Raw genomic sequence first — 24,756 nt, forward strand, 5'->3', positions numbered from 1 at the left:
AGTAAATGTAGCAAAAGAAGTAATGTTCCCTCTTCCAGACAAAAACTTTTGTGTCGGATTGAATGAAATATTTCAGGTCTAGCTGACCTGATTTCTGTCTTTGTTCTGTTATTGAGTGAATAATCCATTATTTGCACAGTTTATGGGGAATATGAGACAAAATATGCACAGACTTTCTCAGAACATATGCTGCAGTCCTTTTAGTTTCGAACCTTTCTTTTGATTTATGAAGATAAAGAATAAAAGTTACCTTCAGACCTTAACTACAGACAATTTCCACATGGAGGGCTGTGAATTCTAGAACAGGAAATTCTTTTAGGGTATGCAATGAATCATCTGTGTCTGACTTTGGCAAAATATGATGTTTTACCACATATACTGCATCCCAGAATATGTGGGGTTATTTGATAAATGTTCATGAGAGACCCCCCACAAGAAAAACAAGATACTCCCTTTTCTTGTCACTATGTTTAAACTTGGGTTTGGAAATGTTTAGTGTTCCCCATCTATGAGGATTTTTAGGTCAGCATGTGTCCTTCCAGGACTGTAGTCCAAGAGCTGACGATAATATGGCTTGGAAGGGAGAGAGAAGTGCCATTTTTGTCTTTCTGCTTGTCCAGGGTGAGTGGAACAAGTCTCTTGCCTTCAATATCCACATAAATAACAGGGCAATATACTTTGCTGCTTATCTGGAAGTGCAGTTGAATATATATATATATATAGTTTTAAATTTTTACGTCTCAAATTTTCAGTCTTTAGAGTTTTGCAGCTGAGGTGTCTGGTGTGCTGCCAGCCAGCTCCGAGGTCAGGGTGATGTGCATTCAGGCAGTGAGGAAGCTCTGTGAAAGTCCCTGATGGATATCACATATGGTGCACTCCACTGTAGCTGGAATCCAAATCCTGGAATTACCAATTCATAGTTCTGTGCACCTCTGCTGTGCTGCAGTCACAGCAATTGCAGTCTGTCCCTTGCTGCCCCCACTCACCCCTCAGCAAATGAAAAAAAACGAGGTTTAATCAGCTGTAAAAGGCTTTCTGAGGTCCTGTCTTCTGTGAATAGTTCTACCTACACTACTGTAGATATTAAGACTTCCTATATTTAGAGTCAAAGGAAATGACAAAACTTTTATTTTTTACAATTATAACATACTGTGTAGTTAATTAGAGTGCAGAGATGATTCTCTGACAAGTGCCTTATAAAACGTCATTCATAAACTATTCCCCTGAGTCGTCTTTTATAGACTTTACCTTTCTAAATAGCTTGTTTGGTTTGGTTTGGTATTTTTGGCCTTTTTTTTAATCCCATATATGTGATAATAGTTATACCTTCCTGATATTGATGACTTTTGGAGTTAATGGCAGTAAGGGAAAAATCAAGAATCAGACTGGCCAAATATAACTCTTTTCAAGTGTAAGCAAGTCATTTTAAAATATGTGGGGAAAAAATGGACAAATAAAAAGTGATGAGAGCAGCAAACCCCAAAGCATTTAATGTTATATTTTGTTGTAACTGTGTGCATCCATGGCTGTCATGGGGCATATTTATATTTTGGCAAAAGTCCTGATTAAGTCAGTGGGGATTTCAGCCTAAAAGCCATGTTATTGTTCATTACTTGGAATATTGTCAAAATTGCATAAACAGTGTTCCTTTTTAATTAGTCACCTGGTATAAAATAGAGTTTCAAAGGGAATTGTACTGATGAGTTTTAGATGAAAAAGCATTTATTGCACAGTAGTACATTTTCTTTAGCTGCCTTTCATTTTGTATAGATAAGAGGCAAAAAAGGTTTAAAACTGGGTTGTCCTGAAGGAAAAGCTGTGGAGGATTACACTTAAGGATCTGTTTTAAGATTTATTGTATATGAATGATTTGGAGAAAGGATGAAGCACTTAAAAGTGTTTCAGCTGGGACTTCTTAAGTATTATTGTCAAGTGTTATGTATATGACATTGCATGTACCTTCTAATGTTTTCTAATTTTCACATGAATGGGCAATTTGATTTCCATCTTTCAGACAGAAATCCCTTCATTTGTTCAAAGCTTTCTATCTTTTCTAACTTCCTTTGGAAGGGCTGAAGACCAGTTGACAGTTGTATTTATATATGTGTGAATCTGTGTGTATATGCATTACAAAATGTGTTCACAAAGTTTAAAAATCTTATTCTTTAAAAAAAATCATGAAATCATAGAATCATTTGGGTTGGATGAGGCTTAAGATCAAGTTCAACCATAAGCCTAATACTGGGTCTATATATGCTTCATAGCTGCAGACTTTTAAAATAAATACATTTTTCTCCTCATGACAATAAATTATGTGCTTCTTTTGACTAAAACGTGCAAGTTTCTTCAGAGAGATGTTTAAAAAAACATATTTTAACACAGTAACTAATGCAAGGTAAAAAGGAAGGCAATGGGTAACATAAGGTGCAGACTGGGGAGAAATCTATTAAAAAAATAAATTCTCAGTAGATAAAATGAAAAGAGCCTGGAACAAATGAGGAATTTATAACTAACTGGGGGGATGTTGAATCAATTGTTCTGAAAATGAAAGAAGAGATGAGACATACAAATGAGAAACCCAGAAGGAATAAAAAAGTTTTGTTGTAACAATTTCATGCTACTGGTTTTAGTTCTGTCCCTCTTCACTCTTTCCATCGAGCCCCTTTATCTCAATTGTTGAATTCACTGAATTTAGAGGTCTTTTTTCAGTCTTAATGATTCTATGATTCTATGATCATTTTTGATTTCAAGACCTGAATTGGAAAAAGTGTAACTTCTGAATAAAGATCTTAAACAGTATGATGCAAAAAGGAAGACAGCTGTAAACTTCCAGCTGAAACGCAGCCTCACAGTTTTCCTTTCTTTTGGGATGTTATCCTGAGTGGTATTTCATGCAGTAGAATCATGAGGTCTTGGCTCATCAGTGAGTTATACCCGTGTGTGCTGTTGTAGAATCAGAGCTTCTGGTTTCAGGTATTTCAAAGGAGGATCACACCCTTATTTTCACAAACAATAGTAATTGATTATTAAATATCAAAAAGGTTAAGGTCCTATCATATCTCTGAATGTTGTGATAGCTTTCTTTGCCATCAAGAAATTATATAAATTCCAGTATATGGTGAAAGGCCATTGCTCTCTGTATCAGCTTTTAAGGAATTTTTAAGGAATATCCTTCTTCAATTGCATACCTGCAACCTTCTTATCCAACCAGTAGAGTCCCAAAGGTCTTGCACAGGCATTTGTTTGAAAATTACACTGGTCATTGGACTCCTTCATCTGTGATGGACTTTTCTGGTAATTTTTCATAGGTGCTAGTCCCTGTTTTATTTTTGCAGATTGAGTATTCTAGGTTAAGTTTATTGAGGAAATCAAAGTGAACAAGAGATACTCTAGATTACATGAGAAAAACAGTGTGAAGAACAGTCACCATATTAGAAGTTCAAATATTATATTATGCACAACAAATCAATTCAGTCATTCAATAAATATATTGAATTGAATAACTAAATTGATTTGTTGTGCATAATATCACCTTAGTGTACTGTAACTACAGCTTTTCCAAGAAATTCACCAGTAATAGCACTCTAACAGTGTATGTTCAGAAGAGCTTAGTTGCTCACTGTAGAAGTGAATTAGATTAAACCAGAATGAAAGCACTCTCATAAATGCTAAGTTAGCTATATCTGGATGCATAAATTTATGGACGTTTAATGGGACCATAAAACAGAATTTAAACTTCCTGGCTAACTACTGTTGGTGATTAAAATTAATATGCTATATATTAGCTAAGCACAACACTTGACATTAAGAATATTTTAGAAATAAATTTCAAAGTTAGTGGATCTCACAACACTCTTCTGTAGTAGCTAAGTCTAATTGCATCACTCTACTTGAGGATAGGAAGATAGGAAATAGGAGCCTGGAACAAACATAGAGGTCCTAAATGATTGGTTAATGTTCATGGTAAAAACAGGATCAAGAACAGAGCTGCAAAAGTTCTCAACCACGCCCTGGCAGGCCATTACACTTTGTACAGGGGGCCAGACAAATAGTGCACAGATTTGAAAACAGCACCATCCATGAGTTATCCTCCAACAAAATCATATTAGAATAATGACTGTAACTTTCGATTTGGGTAAATCCATTCTCCCCCTTTGAGAGCAGAGGGAGAGTTGAGCACATTAAAAAGCTCATTGATTAGATGTCTCTGAGACACAAACTGCTGGATGATATACAAATCTCAGCAAAAGATTTCTCTCTATTGGAACAGTTGGGTTTAAAAGATAGTATTTCTAATAGGGATGTGTATTATGAAAAGCATATTTGCAATTCTAGTGCCATTGTATGTTGTAAATTAAGTATTAAACCCAATTTTTTTCTTAGCCTTGTCTGTCTCCCCTGTGAAAGAACTACTGATGCAGTGTATCCAGATTAAGATCGATTAACAATTCTGTGAATTTTGCCCAGCAGCTATAATCGTTGGTTGCCTTAGCAACTTGGTAGATTAAATCATAAGCTAAAATCCAGGGGGTTCAATTAAAAATTCTTGTTGAAATTCAAATTCTTTTGAGGGTGAAATGGCCGATGATTCAGTACGCACTTGAGAATTCTCAGGGTTTTCTCCTTCCTCTTAGGTGTAATTTATTAGAAATTAAATATAAATCTAATATATTGTTTGGGAAATATTTCCCTGTTCCTGTTTATTACTGGTGCTAGTGAACAAGGAATAATGAAGCTTTAGGGTTTTGTTACATAGCAAAACACAGGCTAAACTTTATCTTACTCAAATAATCTGATGTATCACATTCTCTAGGCTTTTCTTCTCGTACTTGGTACTGGGCAGAATTTATGCTACCATTGGTCCTACACATAATTTAAGAAGCACGGAAGGAATTTAATTCTGCAGTGTGCTCCCGAAGGACTTGGGTTTGTTTAATGTTGGAACTACCCAATCTCCAGTTTGTGGTTGCAGAGTAGGGCCAGGGTTCTCTGTTCTGTTCTTCCTGCTCCAGTTAGGTTATTTTGTGTATTTCTTGGGCAAACAGAGCCTTCTTTTGACCATACTGATCATTCTGCTACTGATTTCTTGTCACTGTGCTGTCTTTTACCAGTTTTAGCTGTTTTTCTAGCACCCTGATATCCATTTATTGGAGTAAATGCACTTTTCCCACAATGCTCTTGAGGAAAGTCTCATTTTGAAAGTATGAGAAAAGTGGGATTTTTCAGCCTGGAGAAGAAATTCTCCAGGGTGACTTTATTGGGGCCTTTCAGTACCTGAAGGGAGCCTACAAAAAAGCTGGAGAACAATCTTTTACGCAGGCATGGAGTGATAGGACAAAGGCCTGTGAGTTTAAACTGAAAGGTTTAGATTAGCTATAAAACAGAAATTCTTTACTCCAAGGGTGATGAGGCACTGGCACAGGCTGCCCAGAGAAGTTGTAGACATCCCATCCCTGGACGTGTTCAAGGTTTGGCTGGATGGGACTTTAGTGGAAGGTATCCCTGCCCATGGCAGCAGGGTTGCAACCAGATGATATTAAAGGTCCTTCCAACCTAAATCCTCCAGGTATTCTGATATGGTTCCAAAAAAACATAAACACCAAGCCATTATCCAATGAAGATATTTCTATCTTCACTTGTCTTAATGAAAAGTTTTCTTCTCTACTTATCTTCCTTTGCTTTGTTCTGAATCTCAGCAAGGACAGACTCTCTGTTCAGCCACTAAATACATTTCACCACACCCAAGGGTATTTAGAATCCATTTTAGGCAACGTTTTGTAATTTCTTACTTTCATCTTCCTTAAAGAGTTGGAGCCTCTTTTTCCTCAATCTATAGAACTGATATTCTTTGTGGACAATGAGGGAACAATGAAGATGAGAGGAAAGAAGGTGCTTCTTTTGAAAGAATTAATTATACAACATAAATAGACAGAAATGTGTAGCATAATAGAAACATAAAGGTACCTGCAGTGTTCCAGACACAGAGAGAAAACCAGTGCTGACCATTCAGCGTGGCAACAGAAGAAGCCGCCCCTTTAATTCTCTGTTTAAGTTCCTCTGTTACATTTTGGTGCATATCCTAGGTGTTAGCAAATCTACTAAGAGAAGATACTAGGCAGCTCTTCTGCAGTTAAATCTCAATTGTGCTGAATACTGGTGGATTTCATAGATAAAACTGATAGTAATCCAAGAAAGGAAAGTTGATATAAAATTTAATATACTGCATATACACGCAACCAACACTTGACAGCTGAATATAAAGACAAATCTGAACTCCTTTAGACCCTCTGTCAGCAAGAAATCTCTGCAGTTATATTTTATTCTACAAAGCTATCCCTTTAAACCTTTTTAATAATTCCAGAAGTTATGAGAAATTATGTTAAATTACAGAGTAGGCCTATAGCATTATCCTAGAAGCCTCCAAATTGCAAATCTAGTTTAGGACATAAAAGTGTAGCTCTGGGAGAAAAAAAATAGAGGATAAAGTATAGGAATTAAAGCATAGTAAGATAAAAAAGGAGCTTGTGACTAGAAGACAGTTCTTTCACACGTGCCAAGTAATCCTCTTAATTATTTTTTTTTCATACTAAAACCTTTTTATATATTTTGGCTGCGTGAAAGGAACTTTTTGATCACTAAAGGCTAATAATGAGGTTCAGTAAAAATAAAAGACATGCTACCTCTTTGTCTAGGAAGTACTTCCTGGCTTTTCAGTGTCAGTTTTATAATCAATGTGTCCTTGCAATTTGAGAAAATCTTCATTTTTATTTTATTTAATGTTGATGATGGGTTTTGCAGTCCCAGAAAAGGGATCTTGTGCCTATGTCCCCATTAGCTGGAATGAAACCTGGCTTTGCTAAGCTTTTCTGCTGGTGTTGGTGAGAAATCTGTTCTGTTGCTGTGTTATTTACAGAGCTGCCCTGCACTTCTGCACCATTCTGAAATGACATTCTTTTGTTTTAAAGTCTTCATTCTGGAATCACAAGTGTAAAACCCATGCTAGCTTCATCTATGCTCTACATTTCTTTCTTAATTTCAATTAGTAATTTAAAATTAATCAACTGGGAGTAGTCCAGAGGGAAACTTTTGTGATGAATGAATGGGCTTCTTTTGGTTTATTTATCCTAAAATAAGAAAGGCTAAAGGGAAAAGGGGGAGGAGGTTTAAAAATAATTTTGTATATATTCTTGGAAATTTAAACAAATAACTGCATTTATGCATAGATGTAATGAATGCTATAAAGTCTTACCTTTCTTTAATTCTGTTGACCCATAAAGCATTTCAATCTGCACACTTTCAAAGGCTCAGTAGGGATCAGCATTAGCATTGTCTTCTGATTTGATGGAACAAAGGCACAGAGTGGGGAGGAGAACAGCTCAGAGTTGCACAATTCCACGGCTAAGCCAGCAGATCAGCCCGGTTTCCTAAACTCCTTTCACGCCTTAGCAACTCTGTCTCATCGCTAATAATCAGCATTGTGCATAATAGATCTTTTTGTTCCAAACGAAACTGTTTGCAGCAGATCAGAGATGCTTTAATAGGACAGCAGGATTTCAGACATGATGGATGAGTGCTGAAGGAGTTGTGTCGCCAGATGCTGGTGGGAGCTCATCTGTCCTAGCAACAGGGATCACATATTGTCAGAGGGCCTGGTTCAGAACTTTGGGTAGCGTGCAAGGCAGATGTTTTTGAAACGTATCTACAAAGGGAAGAGACTTTAAGTATCACTTAGTTCCAAGCCCCTGTCATGGGTAGGGACACTTCTCACATGTTGATCAGAGTCTCATCCAAGCTGGTCTTGACCTTGCAGGGATGGGGTATCTGCATCTACTCTGGACAACAAATGTAGATCTCAAAACAACAACAACAAAAACCCCCCAAAACCCCACAAAAACAAACAAACAAACAAATTCCTTGTGTACTGACACCAGCAAGGGAGGCATGTGATGCACTGCAATATTAATTATTCTCTGCTGTGCATGAGGATTTAAATGAGGGTTATCTTAGCAGATTGATGAAATACCCAGCTCTTCAGCTTCCCTAGAGAAGTAGCTGGGTGATGATCATCCAAATGATAACAAAATACATGGTTAGCTGAGGTAGAATCAAGTAGTTTTTCATTTGTGTGCTATTCTGTGAACTCAGAAAAAAACCCCTCTAAGCTAAGAAACCGTAACTTAAAAACTTGCAGCGTAAGATCCATTGGCCAGGCTTTAGTGAGGAGATGTGCTGATGGAGAGAGATTGCTCTTTAAGACAGCTCTCAATGAGAAAGTGTTAGGAGGAGAGGAGAATGGGTTTGAGTCATGCTGTGGACTTTAACAGATTGCTTTCCAACTGCCTACCCCAAGCAGAGCACTTGCTGGCATGTAGCATGTACTGAAGATGGATATGTACCACGCTGCCTGGCAGGCAGACAAGCAAATAATTGTATCAGCAAGCCAGAAGCGTGATTTTGATCTCTGAAGCAGAGAGGTAAATGAGGAAATAATTTTAGTTTTTATCTAGGCTGACCTTAAAGATTAGTTCAGTAAATTTTCTCCATTTTCTATACTCTGTCTAGCTACAGGTTTCTTAGATACAAATTAAAGACTCAGCAACTCTTTCATAGAGATTACTGTATGAGAGAAAAATGTTTGGATTTGGAGGCTTGCTTTCAGTTGCTTCACAGAATTGGGATCAAATTGACACATTTTTTTCCTGTCAAATTTCCCTCTGATTTCTGCAATTAATACATAGTCTTTATTGCCCATTAATGCATAATAAATTCCTGTCTTTTGCATATTTCAGATCAAGTTTTCATTTAAGTACTAAAATCAGGGTTAATAAAGCACAGTAGCATCCAACTTAACTATTCAATTGCCTTTTTTAGGTACTTTTATTGAAAAATGTAAGGCATTAAAATAACATCAATCAGCGCTAATAGCCTTCACTAAGACATCCAGAATATATCCTCTGAGGTAATATATAACATCATGAAGCCTTAACATAGCAGAAAAATTTAGTCTGAAGTCTTGATTCTGCACTAACTGTACTTATTCAGAGTGAGTGTGTGAAATGAATGCTAATATTGGAAATATGTTTGGTATTGGCATGTTTTACAATGCCTTTCTTGCAGCTTGCAAGAGAAAGCTCTGTGGGCATTAGTCAGCTTAGCCGGGGAAAAAATAGTCTTATGAAATTTTAAAGGGATACATTTGGTGATGGTAGAGTAGTCTGGCAGCACATTAATCCTTACAAGGGTTATCTCTCCCTGGTGGAAAACACATAAAAAGGTGCCACTCTTTTAAATCTCCTTGAACTGTGTGGACAGGAAGGATGGTAAATGTGTAAACCACCAGGTTTTTGTACAACTTCAGTTCCTAAATATTGTGACAAAGCACAAACTTTAAACGAGGCTACCTTAGGTATTGTCAGTTATCATCTTCAAATATGTGATTACACTTGCAGCCAAAGATTCTGGTGAAGAAATCAAATGTACTATCTGAAAAAAAAAAAAATAAAAAAAAACACACCTAGGGGCAAGACTTGCTTTAGCAGTGAGGAAGGTTTAGGCTGATGGCCCTATTTAAGGAAAGGATTTTTTCTTCAATAGTTACTGAAAAGTCCAGCGGAATTCCAAAGTGTGCATGGCCACAGAGCGTGAATGTATACTGTGATTTTTAAAAACATATTTACATATATTTAAAGTACACTGGGATGACCTTACGGCTCTCTTAAGTCAACTGATCATCTGTGTCTGTGGAGCACAAACCCAGATGCTTTCAACTCATTCTTTCAGAAAGATGAACTCTTGGAAGTAAGAGCCAAGCAAAATATACTAAGATGTCTTTAAATGTCACCAGAATTAATTCAAATGTTCTGAGTGTTACTTTTAGCTGTCATCATTAATTGTACAGAAGGAATATGTTCCTGGCTGTCAACTCATGAAAAAGACCACAAGAGAGCATTTTCTGCTCAGTATTGTAGGATGCTTACAAATGCTAATTCAAGGTGTGATTTACCTGGTTTTTGGACTAAAGGTGAGGTGTCTCAGTCCAAGCTTGATATCACAGGTCCAATGACAGTAGAAAAAAGTAAGCATGATGTGTTACTGGTTTTGTGATGGTTAGTCCGAGATCATCTGAGCGGTGATGAAACACTTTCAGACATCCCAGGAACTCTGCACTGGGAGGAGACAGCTTGAAGTGGAGCTTGTAGGTGCTGATGGATTTTTAGGGATGATGCAGTCCACATCAGGTCTCAGTCTGGCAATTAGGAAGGCCATTCTGCAGGGTGCAGCATCTGGAAGGTGTTGAACTGCTTCGAAGCAAAATTCCATTTGATTTTCCAGGGAGAAACAGCACCTGAAAGAATCTTGTCTAGGAGTAAAATGTAGAATTTATCACAGCTAATGGCTTTGCAGACATTTCTGAAAATTATTTTGCAGCTATAGCTTAAGAACTCCATCTGTACTATGTAAGGCTGAGATGTTTTGAATAGCTGTAAAGAATCCCAGACTAATTTGAGCCAAATAGGAGCTATTCTGGCTTCTCTCTGTGAAAACAGAACGCGCAACAGAAATGAAGTAGCAGCTCTCACGTCATGGCAATTTTCCCAGTACCATCCATGAGTGTAAGCTCTGCCATAGTGCTTGAACAGCACTGCAGGAGGTACTGACCTTCCCAAATAATTACAATTTTCTACAGAAGAGAGTGATCCAGAATTGTGCCTGTAGCAAGGCCCGTAGCGTGTATAACACATTAAACTGGCATTTCTTATTTTGGAAGTGTTGCCAAACTGCTGGTAAAACTAGCTTTTTTTTTCCTACACTGTGCTGGATCTATGTGTCTGTGGGATTCAGCAGCTGACCAGGCATATTACTGGAAGAAACTCTATAATCAGAACATTTAAAAAAATTAACATTTCTTTAGCAAGTGTGTAAATTTATTTAAATTTTTAATTTCTATCTGGTTTAGGATTTCTTCCCACATTTTCTGCTATATTCCTAGCATTTTGTTTTGAGGCGAGGGAAGGAAAATACTCTATGTAGTCAATAAATAAAATGTACTATCAAAGCAAAGGAATGTCCCCTCATCTATTCTTTTTGGATTCATTCTTTGTGTCATGGAGAAGAAATTTTGAAGATAGACACTCTGTGATTCCTGCGTCATAGACATAAAACATTCTCTCATGAACTGGAAACCTCTGAGGTAGAATAAGATCCTTTAAAAGTGCTTGAAAAGTGACAGATCTTTAATGAATTATGAATATGGTATTGACCTTTTTTTTCCTTTAACAATTTAGTTTGTAGATGTTTTGTTGCACTTCAAAAAGTTGCCTAATTTTTACTTTACAAAATATTATTGCTTAATATTTACAGAGTGTAAAATTCTTTTACAGGCAAAAGAATTTAGAAAAAAAAACCACCAGATAACCTTCTTCAGCTCTTGTCAGGGGTCTTTGCTTGAGTGAGTCAAAGAATAAAGGTAATGAGGTGTTGGGAGGAGAGGAATCTAATGAAGTCCAACAAAGGCAAGTGCAGAGCTGCTCTTGGGGAGGAATAACATCATGCAGCAGTACAGGTTAGCCGCTGGAAAGCAGCTCTGAGGGGAGGACTTGGGGGACAACAGTCTGTCCAGGAGCGGCAGTGTGTCCTAGGGGTCAAGAAGGACAGTGGTGTCCTGGGGTGTGTTAGGAAGAGCAATGGCAGCAGGTCACATGAGGTGATCCTGCCTCTCCACTCAGCCCTGGTGAGGCCGCACCTGGAGTGCTGTGTCCAGCTGGTCCTCAGGACAAGACAAGGAACTGCTGGACTGGGTGCAGCAGAGGGTTATGGAGGTGATGAGGGGACTGGAGTATCTCTCTTCCTAGGAAAAGCTGAGGGAGTTGGGCTTTTTTAACTTGGAGAAGAGATGATTAAGAATTGATCTCATCAATGCATGTGAATATCTCAAGGGCAGGTGTCAAGAGGACGAGGCCAGGCTGTTTTCAGTGGTGCCCAGCAATAGAGACAAACTGAAATGAAGGAAGTTCCATCTGAATACAAAAAAAGCTTTTTTATTTTGATGCTGACAAAGCACTGGAAGAGGCTGCACAGAAAAGATGTGGAGTTTGCTTCCCTGGAGATACTCAAAATCATCCTGGACATGATCCTGCTCTAGGTGAGCCTGTTTAGCAGGTGCATTGGAACTAGATGTCCCTTCTAAGCCCAACCATCCTGTGCTTCTGTGATTTATGGGAGCAGTTTGAAAGGAATGACACTGTGTCCAGTTTTTATCAAGCAGAAAGACATTATAAATGAAAAATTAACAAATACATAAGAGAAAGTACAGAGGAACAGTGATGAATTTAGATTGGTAATCAAAAACAAGAGAGCCTGTACATCTGTAGTAAGGGGTTTTTTTACATGGAATTTGACAGAGAATTAATACACTTCAACCTATATGTGAAGAAGGCTCCATATTGTGTGCTACCCATGACCCTAAAAGCAGAGGACTAAGGAGAAGGAAAAACACAGCAATTGAAGGTGAGTGACTGGGGACAGTTGTCCCTGTTATAGCAGTGCCAGGAGCTGTCAGCTCAGGCTGATCAGAAGTTTGATATTGGGCATCAAAAATAGTGGAAATAATAGCAATTATAATAATAATTGAAGAGGTGGAGAAGAAAATAAAGTCACTGTAGCTTGAGACTGCTGGACGAGGACTCTGCTCTAGTGGAAGGTGTCCCTGCCCATTTCAGGGGATTGGAATGGGATGATCTTAAATGTCCCTTCCAAGCCAAGACTTTCTATCATCCCAATTATTTTTTCACATGGTAGGTACACAGAAAATGCTTTGGTTTTCAGCATTAAGCCTTTTTTGAGTGAATGCCAGATACAGATTTCCTTAAAAAATATATTAAAATTGGAAAATCCAGCTTATGTATCATTCTCAAAGACTACAAAGCATTACTGTTGTGTCTAGAATACAGAGCCAACAGCCTCCAGAAAGGTGTGCCTCTTGAAAAATTCAAATATTTTTGAGCTTTTCTAAAATGATTGAAGTTATTGTCCAGCCTGACAGCTTTTCATGCTAATGCTTTCTTCAGCAATGCTGTGCGAGAGGTCATGACATCCATCTTGTGCAGTAACTTAGAAAATAAAGTGACTCAAAACTGCACATCTGACACACCCCAGGCTTTGGCCTCTCTTTCCACTCCTATTGCCCTAGTTATCTTGCCAGACTGTCTGTAAATGTATCTTGGAGACAGATTGCTGTTACATCTTGGCCTAGCTATTTTACCCTCATTTTCTTCAAGTCTTTTTTGTCTGAGATTGGGTATATTCACTTCTGAATGTTGCCAAATACAAGAATTTGAGAAGTTGATAAAAGTTCTGGCCTAGATATACATGAGGCTATTTATTTTATACAAAATTTTAATCACTAAATCACACACTTAAATAATCATAAATCCATAAATTGCTGAAATTTTTTGGATGGACAAACCACTTACATTTCTGATTCCCAAAGCAAAATTGATATTTATTAATCAACCTCTCTGCCTCAGTAATAAAATCCTATAGTTCTCAGCGTGTGGCCTCATAAAATATTTTGTAAAAATATGCTCCTCCCTAAGAGATTTGGACCAGCTGTTAGGTAAGCCAGCTGAGCAGCTCTGCTCAGTTCCAGTCTAATTAGAGTTGTGCTCAAAACTGCATTTTTGCTTTTTAAATCTTATAGATATAGTACTTCAGTTCACATTAAAAATGTGACCTAGAATCTCTGTTGTCTCTCCAGAAATGTTCTGTCACATGTGAGGATTAAAATTTGGGATTTTTGAAAATGATACTAATGTATATCCCAACACAGAAGCAGGAAATTATTTATTCATAAAAAACATGTGAATTGTCATAGAAAAAGCAGTGTCATTCAGACTATTTAATACCATGGTCCATGCCTACAGCCCATTAAAGGACAAATTGCTAGTTCTTGCTTAGCTTCTCCCCTAGGTGTAGGATAAATTACATCAGAGTTAAGTTCCAGAATAAGTATGTATTCATAAATGAATGTGGGGCCTTTTTGGCTGTTGATATTTACTTCCACTGACTGATGGTACACTTCTAAAGTACCTTCACATGTATTAAGAAGCCTAATTAGCTGAGAGATATTACCTTTTTGTAGTTTTCTGAAATATCTTAGTCTTCATGCTTTTTAAAGAAATGAGGTTGGATGAATTAAATGTGCACGACTTTTGCAATCTGTAGTTTGACCTTTCTTTCCAACTGTGGAATTATTTGTAGGTTATTTGCTGATGATGGCAATAGGTTTTAAATGGCTAAACCTATAGGGTTTGTATTCACTTCTATCTGGAACATGGAAACCTAGTTAGGCCCCCTGTCTGAAGTGAATATTTAATCTTTTTAAAATTCCTGTATAGTTTCAAAAATTCTGAAATACTCTTAAGCAAAAGAACTCTACCACAGTGCAGAAGAGGCTCTACCATAGCCAAATGAAAAAGTGTTGTTCATTTGGCAAAACTCCCATTTAAATCAGTGGGAAAAGAGAATTTAACTCAGGCATTGTAGGGGTTGGTGCATTTGAAACTAAACATCCTTCAGGCTATCCTAAGTATAAATTTATCCATCCTGTGTATGTATCTATTTATTTCTCTAAATTGTTACGGGAAAATTATGGGGCATAGTATCAATCAACTACAGATTTCACAGAAGCTAAATCTACATTAGGAATATACTTCCTAATAAAATAAAAATAATTTTTAACATGACAGTGTTTTAGAATCATATTTTACTTACAATCTTGATTTTAAAGCCTGCCTAAGAAGGACATATATGAAAAAACAGCTATTAAAAATTAAATTCAATAACATTATAACACTCTATCGATTGCTCTAGACTAGAGACCTATCAATGCATATAAAGCAGATGGACCAGATGTTTAAATATAGCTCAGATTATATTATATCATCTTTAACTGCCTCCCTCACACTATGCATAGAAAATCATTGGGGGAAATTACCTTGCTTTCTGAAGGCCAGAACTCTGTAAGAGTTTGTAAACAGTATTTTTATCTTGAGCTTCCAAAAGGTAAATACCTTCTTGTAATTTTGGGCCAGTTTCACTTAAGTGACTTTGTTTACATATATTTCAAGCATTGCTTGAAATTGATTTCTTTTCCAATCTCTGAATTTGCATTTGTAATGTAGCTTGCCTTGCCACTGTTCAGTTCATGTGCCATGTTCAGTGCTTGTGGAACTGAAAATGCAGATCTTTCCCAGAAAAGCACATTGTACATTCCTAAATGTACAGCTGCGGAGGCTGAGTCCTAGGCTGTGTGCCCTGTCCTAGAAACAGCTGAAATGGTGACTTCTAAAGGACTGTCTGGTATTCTGTATCTATTTGCATGGGCAAAGAAGTGTGAGATTTAACGTGTAATATATCCATTAACAATTATCCACAATATATTCCTTGGGACGTGCATTGAGCATGGAATCAGAGGATGAGCATGCTCTTCCACACACGTGGCCTGATGAAAATCCCATAGGTAGGACCAGCTGTGTATTGCTGTGGATATTTGTCCTGAACTACAGTGAGGTAATGCATTCGTGTAGCACATTTGTGTTGTGCTCTGTCCTGAGCTTTAATGAGGATTTACTGTTCAGAATAGATGAGATAATCAAAAGGTGTATTCTTTTAGCCCTCTTCAGACAGAGACCATCTGAAAGATTTTGCTGCCTGTTTATCTCATCTTTAAATCACATCAAATTACCCAGACATTTGTGTAACACATTTGCAATCTGCCATCTTTTTGTTGTCTTCCTTCCTACAGCATTACTGTGGGCAGAGAACCTTCTCAGTTAGTGCTTAGTACTTAATCCGTTATTTTTAAGGAACTACAGAAGCATAAATGCCTATTTTGTGCTTGAAAGGGTAGGCTTGAAAGTAGGAAGTAGGCATGTCAGAGGGCGCTTTAACGAAATAATAGCTTTGGCACTGGTATGTGCTGAACTGAGTAAAATGAGTGTGGGAGGGCTGGGCAGGTTAGAGGCAGGCAGGCAGCTGGGAGCAGTCCCCTCAGCATGCACTGCACATGGGGCTGGCTGTGAGCCTGAGCCCTCTAGGATAAGGCACTGCTCAGAAGTCTGTGCCCTTTTATGACTTTTACCTTCACTGAACCTTTCAAGACTTTGAATGGCAAAAGGGAAGAAAGTGGAGGGAACAGACTGTTTCTCTTAAATGAGAGCTCCTCTCCAATGCTGGGAATGGGATTTTGGCACGTTGTTCATTAGTTAAGTCTCTTGCCTGGAAACAGAAAGCATTTTAGAGCTTTTGGTTCAGTTTAATGTAGAACTGGTTCCCCGAGAGCCATAGAAAAATAACTGGAGTCCTTGGAGATGCTTCTGGTGCTGGGCAGAGACGTGTTGTGCAAGTCTGTGTATATTAAATCTTTTCTGCATTTAGCTGGGGGGAGTGGTAGAGAAACAGACCTTCATTCAGCTTTGGTTTTACTTCTGGGAGGTCTAGGCATGAAATGTGGTGCTTTCTAGGATGCTTGAACAATGAGAAGCAGGGAGTTCCTAGCTTTTGTGGTACTTTGTCTCCTTACAAAAGTCTTTTCCATAAGTTCACATGAGTTCATTCTAGCATCTTTGTGGTGCCTTCTGACATGTGAGAAGACAGCCAATGTACCTGGCTTGGCAAAATTCAATTTGCAGAAGCGTGTGGAAGAATCTTTGATCTTTGATTTGGCACATCTTTGAGGCTGCTAGATGTATGAATCAAATAAAAGCATTTTCAGTGAATTGCTCTGAACTGAAATTTTAAAAATATCTGTTGACTGGGATCCCAAAGGAAAGTTAAATGTAAATGTAATTTAGACAGCAGTATTGACAGCCCTGGAGAAGGCTGAAATGTTCTGATTTTTTGATGAAAATGAAAGATAAATATTTTGACAATTTCAAGGAACACTTTCTCAATTTTCTACTGGTTAGAGATCTCAAAAAGTTTCTGTTTTCTTGAAACACTCAGATTAAATTTAAAAACTTCAAAGTGTTTGGAAAGAAGCTATTTTTTATTCTTGTCCTAAAAACCTATCACCTTTTTTTTAATATTTTTTTTATTTTAATGGGCTCTAGTCCATCTCTTTTCATAGTATATCTCACTAGCTGTATGCAGCCTCAATTCTTCCCCTGGTTTCTAAAGTGCAAGAATCCTCTACGATGAAAAATTTCCCTCCACCACCATCTTTGTCCTGTCAACTGGGCTTTGCACTCAAGTGGAATTGATTAAGAAAATCTCATGTGACTCATTTTCCCTTATCTTTTTTTCCACATAGAATTAATTAACTGAAATAGGTTAGGCTGGTAATTCTTCATTAATGTTTGCTGTATATCTTTTTTTTTTTATTGCTTCTGAACATCTCATTGATTTAAGAATACCTCCTTGTCCTTAACTTCATATTTCCTTATAGTTCCTTTGTGTTTTGATCAAAATGGATATAATACCATCCTTTATGACATTGCTGAAATGGACCTTTTCATGTGTCACATTGCAGAGAAGCATTTTTGTAATCAAGTTTGATGTGGACTCTCACAGACCTTTCAACAGAATTCTGTATGATTCTCTATCAACCAGTGAGGGGGTAGATGTTCTTCTTTCTACAATGTCTTCTCTCACAATAATTCACATTTTTAATACTTCTATTTTTAGACTGTCCCAGTGTGGTACAGCATTATTCTTTTAATTTTAAGAGTGAACAGCTAGTTTGCTAAGAGTAAATAATCTCATGCAGAAGAATTTTAACAGAACTTAGGGAGAAAACCTGGTTCTTGGTCTGCCGTGGTTTGGACTCTCCTCTCTGCTTTGCTTGGGCAACAGAAATGTGGTGAGTCAGTTCCAAAAGCAAGGAACTTAGTAGTAGAACATCTTATATTTGTAGAAATCAACTACGTCCTTTTCCTTCATATTTCTTCTCTTTTGCATTTTAGCAGGAAAGCATTGCTTTGTTAAACCTGTGTCCAGCATCTAAAGTGTTCTTAAAAACTTGGCTCTGAAGTGATTTAACTTCCCAGGAGATACTGAACTCTTGAACTGTAGGACCTTTTCCCAGGAGCTGTGAGGGATAGCAGCCTAGAAAAGCTGAGGACAGGGATAAGGAGCAAGAACTGGAATAAAAACTGGCAGAAGCCACTATTTGTTGCATTTGTTGTCCACGTGTGGGTTCTTCTCTAAGAAGCATTAAAAAGCCAGTCAGGAGCTCCTGGAGGGGAGGGGCTGCTCAGCTGGAGCGCTCCACGCAACAGCAGAATATGGCTGGAGGCAGTCCCAGCTGGGAGTGGGCAGAGGCTGGGAGAGGGACTGAAGGCAACCCAGCCTGTGAGATGACAGAGAATGGTGTGCATGAGCTGCATGGACTCTGCTGCTGCTCAGGAACGTGCTGCTGAGTGGGCTCAACCCACACAGGTACACGTGTGTCTGCCTGCAGGGAGATGCTGGCATGAGATCATAGCTATCCTGTTAGATCTCATCACTTGTGATTCCTTAATGCTTCATAATTCAGCGTAACCCGGCTTCTTGTGCATGAGGGTTTTCTGGAGAGCTTGGACAATGGCAAAGGCTAGGTACATTCACCTTGAACCCTTAAATAATGCTGGGTCAAAGCAGCCAGTGTGATTCGCTGGTTCAGTGCCTATAACTTGCAGTGTTTCTGCTTAAACTGACTTTTTAATTTTGCTCTTGGGGCTGATAAAGCGAAAGTGAGATTTAAGGATGCCTTTGAAAGGAAAGACAGCTTGTCATCAGCCAGGAATAAAATAATGTTTAAGATGGGATGATATATATTCCCATGCTTGTTCCTTCAACTGTTTTTTGGGGTTCTTTGGTGTCTAGCAGTGAGATGAACAACTCTTTATAGGCTGCCTGGCTTGCTGTTCCCAATAAAGAGATGATATGGAAATTATGTACGTCAGTGCCCCTTGTGGGTGGGTGTATGGACATTTCCAGCCCTCCCACTTCTGACTGGATCTCCACAGGAGAGCTGTGGCTGGCATAGGACTGGGTGAGAGTGGATGCCACATCTGCCTGGCTTTGGTCATGGCAAGCCATGTGGCCACACCCTGGGTCAGAGATTTTGGGCTGCAGTGAGCGTGCAGATCCTCCAGTTTCCTGTGTGCTGGTTACCAAGTCACTTGGTGCCCTTATTCCTCCCCGCCCACAACAGAGATGAGTCCACCATCATACAGGGTTATGCATAAATCACGAGAAAACAAATGTACATAAATGCTGCAGGATGGGAGGCACACACACAGAGCTGTAATACAAGTGTTTCCACACTGCATTCAGTTTTGCTCAGGATTATATTTGGCAAGTGCCTTGCAAGATGCACTGGTGACACACATAAGCACTGCTTGCAGTCTGTGGTTCCTCCTTTTTTTCTCTCCCCAAGGATAAATTTTGTAGTTTATATTATTTCCCGTGGGAGTACTTGCCATGCAAATGTATAACTGTGCTACATACACAGTGCTTTGATTTGATACAAGTCTGAGCAGCGTAATGGCACTTCAGAGGATTCTATACACCATTTTCGTCGTGATTTCTTAACACAGCAGGAAGAAATTTAAAAATTTCTATTAGAAAGGTGAGGCAGAAAGCAATTTGTGCTGAACCAGGAACAAATAGGGAATAAACCGGCATTTTTCAAATTTTTGTTTCTTTTTTTTTTAAGGCTGCTAATGGTTGTTGTATTACTTCTGTGACTCACTGGCGTTTCCTATGCACCAGCAGAAACTAGAGTTGAAAATCAATTTTTAAAATCAGAATTAAGTGCTGTAATTAGGGTTGTTTTTTTTTTTTTTCCATTCCAAGACTTAACAAATAAGAGGAAGAAGAACTGCCTAGATTTAAAACAGAGTCTGTTACGCCATTATGCTGTAAAGTGCTAGAATACATTCCTGTGTAAAGGGATGTGCTGAGTCTCAGTGTCTAGCGTAGCACTTATTTTATTTCCATTTCCCGTCCTTCCACAGCTAAAGGTCTGTTTCAAGCAATTTTGTAGCACACCTCCTCATCCTCTCTTCTCTTGACCTGCTGCACCACAGGTAGCAAGTTGACTGCCATCTACTCCATCAAATAATAGAAGAGCAGAATAATAGCAGTGATAATTGCATGGCAGAGTGCAGGCACAGAAAATTCGTGGCCTTGCACTTAAAGGAGGTCCAGAGGAAAAAAAACGCTTGGATTTTATTTTTTTACTGCTTTGAAGTCTTGTGACATTGTATATGAAATTCTTCATGCCCTCTGCTAGAAGACAGCTCTGCTGTGCATCAGGAAAGGTGACAGAGGAGATGTCTGCATGCAGTATCTTCTGTTTTTAGGGGAAATTAGACCTGGGGCAAACTTGTAATGTCACATCTAAGTTTCTGAAAGCATAATTTCTAAAGAGAAATGATTTGGCACAAGAAATATTAAGGGAGTAAAAAAATTTAAATTGGAAGAGAAGAGTATGAACCTCTGTCATCCTTAATATGCAGCACTTCATTTTCACTTTTTTTTTTTTTCCATTTTTATCCCATCTCTTTCTTCATCTTCTGCTTCTTTTTTTTTTTTTTCTTTCCCCTGTTCCCTTCTGTGCAACATTTCTTTGTCAGGATAAGTGACTGTTCTCAGAATCGTTGCACTATATTCTTGCCATTGACTCTAGATGTTCCAAGGAAGCATTTAGCTTTTAAGCAACTCAAATTTCATCTTTAAAACTCAGCACCAAGAGGTGGAATTTTAAAATTTTTATTATAGAAAAAAAATGTTATGAAACATCATAACTGGTAGGAAATACCATAACTAGAAATTTACATACCCTACAGTGGTGGGACAGAACCTTGAGTCCTGTGCTCAGTTCTGGGCCCCTCCCTGCAAGAAAGACATTGAGGGGCTGGAGCGTGTCCAGAGAAGGGCAGCGGAGCTGGGGAAGGGTCTGGAGCACAAGTCTGATGAGGAGTGGCTGAGGGAGTTGGGGGTGTTTATCCTGGAGAAAAGGAGGATCAGAGGGACCTTATTCCTCTCTATAAATGCCTGAAAGGAGACTTTCAGTGAAGTGAAGAGGGGGTTGGTCTCTTCTCCCAGGTAAAAAGCAATAGGACAAGAGAAAATGGCCTCAAGTTCCATCAGGGGAGATTTAGTTGAATACTAGGAAAAAATTCCTCATGGAAAGCCTTGTCAAGCATCAGAACAGGCTGTCCAGGGAACTGGTTGAGTCACCGTTCCTGAGGCATTTCCAACATGTGTAGATGTGGTGCTTATGAACATGGTTGGACTCAGTAATCATTCCAACCTCAGTGATTCTGTGATTCTATTCTATGTTAATCCTTCACCTCTATTGTATTTGTTACAGACTGTATTCTGCCCTGGCCAAAAGAGAAATCTGAATGTGTTTTCGTGGTGCTGACTCTTACTTTTGTAAGAGTGCCAATGGGTTTTCTATAAAAATATTCTTTGTTGCATTAGGAGGAAGAACGTTAATCTATTTGCCATTGTTTTAGAGGGAAGAATGAAAAATCAGGTCCTTACAAAACCTTGAGTCTTCCATCTACTTAAAGAATTGTGAGGTCTGAGTGCCTACAATTTATATCTTCTGGACTGAATAGCAGACATTTAGATTCCTGTCCTTCCTCGTATTCTGGTCATTAAAGAGTATGTCTTGGCATCATGTAGCTGTGTAAGATAATTAGTTGTGCTGGGGATGGGAAATGGTTGCTTGTACAGTCAGCCAAATCAATATCTGTTGATGCCTTGTGCTAATAAAAACAAAGCTAGCTACCTTACATTCTCAGCTGCAGCTCTGTTCCTGTACCCACAGCTGTGGAATGTTAACAAATAAACCTTGAAGTAAAGTGATTGTTTTATATCTTAAGTATTTCATTCTTAACTTGTTCCATCTCCTGCCCATTTCATTGGAAACAGTTCTGCAGACTCTGAATACTAATCTTTCCATCCATCTTCCCATTCCTACAAGGAAGGCATTATTTATGACTGAAGTGTATTTGTATTTTAAATGGCCCTGTCATCACGTTTTATGACTACTGTGTGTATATACTCAGATAGAGGTTGGAGAGAACCAGAATGCACAGCTAACATCTATCTTCACCACAGGTGTGTGAAGGGGAGGTCGACACCCCACGTGTGTTCTGTGAGAAGTTATCCCTTAACAAGGGAAAATTAATGCTCTGTCGAAAGCAAAGCCAGGCTTCTTCCCGAGTGCTGCTTAAGTAAAGCAGCACTGCTAAAATTGAAAAAGGAGGCAAACTGTCAGAAGTACTGGTGATACTCAGTGCATACAAACAGTTGGCAAGGTGTTTGAAGCAGCCATCTGTTTTGGTACCCAGCATCAACTGCCGGTGCTTGCGATGTTGGGGAGCCATGTCATAAAAATAATACAACTCAACGGCGTAACCTCTCTGTGCTTCTACCCGTGTGCCCACTGGTGGTAAGACCAACTCTTCTGATAGAGGCAGAAGAATGACATTTATTGTATGGTTTGGATGCGTATTGGTTTACCAAAAACCACCCACTCATTTGCAGCAAGAAGCTCCTTGTAAAATCGGCTCTTAACTGATTATCTCCTGTCTGTGATAATATTGCTGCTCAATGGCATGCGTCTCTCTGTCCTTGTAATGTAGCACTTCAGTGAGCAAGCTGAAGTACGTATTACTCCTGTGAGGAGACGGCAGCTGGGAGTTCCAATTCTTATAAAGCAGCTCAGCTTGTAGCACTTCTGTAAAATGCAGGCTTCGTTATGGTTACAGTAAAATATTCATAATCATAAACTCCCTCGGTACCAGTACAGCCCTAATAAACCTGCTATTGGCAATGTATGGCAGACTGCTGCCTGATGGAGCTGCAAGGAAATGGCTTGCAGTCTGGCCAGTGCTGTACTTGAGGGTTTCAATAGATCTGCAAATGCATGCAAACAGTTAAACTGTATTTCTGATTAGAATCAGGATTAGGTATTTGGCAAGATTTATTCTTCCTGATCTAACATTTTCAGTGGGTGGAGAAAATTACCTCCCTATTGCTTTGTCATTATTTCTTAAATGAACAATGTATTCTATTTTTTTTTCCCTTTAAGTGGGATGAATTGTGGCTTTTTATTACTCCCTATTTTTCCTGAATAAATAGTTCAGTAAAGCTGCTAATGTTGATGATAAAAGTCATAAAAAGGAAGTTTTATTGTTTAATGAGTATTTCCTTCGATTTTCTCAGCTTCTGAATATACATAAGACTATATAAATGGTTGTTTGGGAGACTGTACCCTTTTTTGGGTGTAGTGCAATGATTTCAAATTATGCTTATTCTCTTCATAAAAGCATGAGAGCAGAGTGGGAGAAGTGTTCTACTGTTTATGCATATACTATGTAAGATTTTTTTTTCCTGTTCCTTTAACACTTACAGTGTTGGTTCAGCTGTGTAATGATGTTGCTTCTCCTTTTCTGCACTTTTTTTTTTTTTTTTTTTCTATCCATGCTTCCTTACAATGGTATTGCAGCTAGAGACAGGGTCTCTGATTTCTTCCTGAATTTTTCAGACCATCTTTTTTCCTTCTCTTGTCTACCCTTCCCTCTGTTTTATGACGTCATCCCACAAATAGGGATAATGGTGAGAGGCTGCTACATGGCATAATAAAGGTTTTCTCACCTTGGAGAGTCTATCTTACTATCAGCCTAGATTTCAGAGAGCTAAAGGGGTGTTATGGAAAGACAGCTTTTCTGTATATTCAGCAATCATATATTCTAGATGAGACATGAATTTACTCTATCTTGTGGTCTTAAAACTTTCTGGCCTCTAGGATTAATCAAATATTTGAATAGGAAGTAGTTAGTAACTATTCTCTGCCCAGAAATACCACCAGTTACCAAATATTTTGTCAGAAGGTTTTAGATGTCAAGCAAAAATCAATCATGCACCTTGGAGTTACCTTGAAAAGAGCCCTCACTATCTAAGAATTTCAATTTAGTTAACCAACTTTCCATTTTAAAATGTGTTGGAGATTTCTTTGAACTCCCTATAATCTTAACAGAATTGAGCAGTATGTGCCTTTAGGCTCAAAGCTTGAGCAATGCCATCCAGGTACAGTAACTTGGATGTTCTCTCTAAGTTATAAGTGGGAGTGGAATATTTTCCCTTTTGATTTCCTGTACTCTGGAGAAAATAGTTTTAGCCATTCTCTGAAAATCCTGGGGCAGAAAAGGTGTTTCTTTGGCCCCAAGAGTCCTATACTAAATTGCTCTGCCTGTATTTCCTTTGCCATGCATCCGTTAATTTTGGGTTGCTCTTTACCATAGAATGGCAGAGTAGAAATTATTCCTGCATGTGTTTATTCCAAATCCAGCGCTGCACACAGGACAGCAGGGGTTCTCCTTCATGTTGGTGTATCCACACTTGTGGACGGGGGGGGGCATTGGGCAGGACTTGTTTTATAAGTGCTGTCAAATACAACACTGTAACTGTAAGCCCTGTGATTTACAGCCTTGATACTGCATCTGACTGGGGGGAACATCTGGTTTGTCATATGTCTGGAGCCAGAAGAGTATGTTTCTGCTTATTATTTAGCCATTATAACTGAAGAGAGGTGCAGGGGTTAAAGCTGAAGTGTATGACAAAAGAAAAATAGTGCATTGCTGTTTTGCTGCAAAAATAGGTGTTCGAAGGCACTTCCCAACTCCTAATGCAGAGTAGTTTGCAATTAAAGGAAGAGGGAAAAGCATGCTTAGGTAGGGCAGAAGTTTGGAA

The 24,756-nt window shown here is 38.5% G+C and overlaps 1 protein-coding gene across 4 annotated transcripts in view; it reads left to right on the forward strand.

The window, feature by feature from the left end:
- Window positions 1–24,756, forward strand: part of DLG2 (discs large MAGUK scaffold protein 2) — a 986,088-nt gene that overhangs the window by 477,542 nt on the left and 483,790 nt on the right. The gene's annotated exons all lie outside the window — the stretch shown is intronic.

This window comes from Sylvia atricapilla, chromosome 2 (assembly GCF_009819655.1).
Source record: "Sylvia atricapilla isolate bSylAtr1 chromosome 2, bSylAtr1.pri, whole genome shotgun sequence".
Taxonomy (NCBI): Eukaryota; Metazoa; Chordata; class Aves; order Passeriformes; family Sylviidae; genus Sylvia; species Sylvia atricapilla.